Genomic DNA, 2,350 nt, shown 5'->3' on the forward strand with positions numbered 1-2,350 from the left:
TCAGAAAACAACAACAGCTCTGATAACAACAACGACGACAACAACAACACTGTTTTTCAAGCACTGCAGACAACAAAAGAACCAAATAACACGTTCTATGAAAATGGAAACAATGCAAAGCCTTTCGTGTGTGAATCGACTGCTAGGATCGACACATCGAAAACTTTGCTCGTTTCAAACACAAACAAGAGCAGCAACAACAGCAGCAGCAACAACAACAACAACAACAACAACAACAACAACAACAACAACAACAACAACAGCAACAACAACGACAACAACAACAAAAACAAAAACAAAAACAAAGAACACTTGACTTTGCTGCGCTAGGGGTCACCAAGGCCCCTCTTCAGAGAATAAAATTCTCAGAAGAGGAAATCAGAAATGCCAGACTTTGAGTCGAGCGAGATGGTCTAACTGTCAAACTATCGACATCACCCAAAATACGACACGTTGCGCAGTGATGTACGTACGATCGGATTGATACCGGTGAGGGCGGTAAAGAGCCACCGAGAAACAAATCCAAAAAGCTTTAGGTTCCGCTTGTAACCTAGAAGAATATATACAAAAGGGAAGGGGTTGCGGAACAGTGGAGATGAGATTCCAAACAGTGGAGGAAGCAAGCTGTTACTCTCTCAAATCCCTCAAAATCGAGAAGCTGTAGTTAGTTCCATTCTACTACGTCCAGAGAATGGTAAAAGACACATCCAGCAGGTGTCACCGGAAATAGCCCTTCCTTGATTAATTGTTGCGGTCATGATAGACATCAAGGAAAACACAGGAATCCTCGAAGTCTATCAGACCAAACGTGAGAACTGGTCAGAGATGACAGTAGAGACCTCATCCTTGACCAGTCAGAAGAAAACTCTGCAGCTTATTTTGCTGGGTATGAGGGAAAGTGTCAACTGTCCACAGCCAGCAGACTAAGATGACACTTGTTTACTGGTCATGCTTAGACCCTTTTTTTCTTTCTTCGGCTGTCTTCAGTTATGGCTTTATTGATCATTAGCTGATCTTTACAACCGTATGAGCCCTTGCAGCATCTCTTCTGCTCTTCTGGAAATAGGTTATTTTCTTCCAGATGCTTGCTCATTCTCTGCAATATTATTTCAGTAAAGACTTTGTAAATTGTAGGGAGACAAGTTATTGGTCTGTAATTTTGTGGGTTTGCCGTTTCAGTGGATTTGGGAATTAGGATAGTTTTCCCTTTCGTGAGCCATTCATGCCTTGTCATTAAATTTCTCAGTCAGGATTTTACGTGGTCCTGTCAGATATTTTAACCAGAAGTTGGGGATCTTATCATGCCCGGCTGCCTTCCAGTTGCTTAGTTTTTGCAGTGCCTGTGTGACCTATTCAGATGTTATAGAAGTCCAGAGTCGTTCATATGCTGAGTTTGTTGTTTTGATAGACCTTTACAGAGGTTGTTCCTTCGCCGACCATATTTCTTTCCAGAATTCTTCCACTTCTGCTGTTGGTGCTGCATTGATGTCTATTTTATTTTTGCCAAGTTCTTGGTAGAATCTTTTGGGTTGGAGTTGAACTGTTTGCTTTGTTCAAAGAACCGTTGGCGTTTATTATACCGACGGATTCTTTGTACTTTGGCGAGGATATCTTGCTTTAGCTGTTCTTTTACCTCAGGTACAGGTATATCTTGTTCTGTAATTTTGTATCTACACAGTATTTTCGTTCTCTTCTTGTTGCTTAGTAGTGTTGCTTGTCTAATAGTTTCGTTTAGGACTGACAGATCTTTTCTCTTGTTTTCTATTTTTTTCTGGATATTATTTATCTACAGGGTTTGTTTGGGTGGTAGTACTCCTCTTTGGATGAGTTTGAGGGAGTATCCACCTTCTTTTGTGACCACAGCGGCTGCTGCATATAATATATCATTTAGCCTAGTCATATTGACATTTGTTTTTGTGGCTATTAGTTCTGTGACGGCCAGTTTTATGCTATTTATTATTGATGTTGTTTTAGTATCAATTTTAATTTTGGGGCGGGGTACAATCGATGGTCCATACTCAGATTATTATTATTATTATTATTATTATTCAGTAGTTTTATTTTTATAACGTGCTTTCACTTCACTACCGAGCGCAGCTCTGTGCGCCTTGGGTATGTGCTGTGGTTTGCTGTGGTGCTCTTATGTTTACTGTATTGAAAGTGTTTTGCGTAGAATGTGTGCAGTACCCAGTAGTGCAATTTTCTGTATGTTATATATATTTGTAAGTCCTGGTGTTTTTGTTATGTATTTGTCTGAATATTTTTTTATTATACCTAAGGCACCTACTATGATAGGAATTGTTTCTGTTTTTAGATTCCACATTCGAGTTATCTCTATTTCCAGGTCTTT

The sequence above is a fragment of the Octopus bimaculoides genome, chromosome 14 (assembly GCF_001194135.2).
Source record: "Octopus bimaculoides isolate UCB-OBI-ISO-001 chromosome 14, ASM119413v2, whole genome shotgun sequence".
Lineage (NCBI taxonomy): Eukaryota > Metazoa > Mollusca > Cephalopoda > Octopoda > Octopodidae > Octopus > Octopus bimaculoides.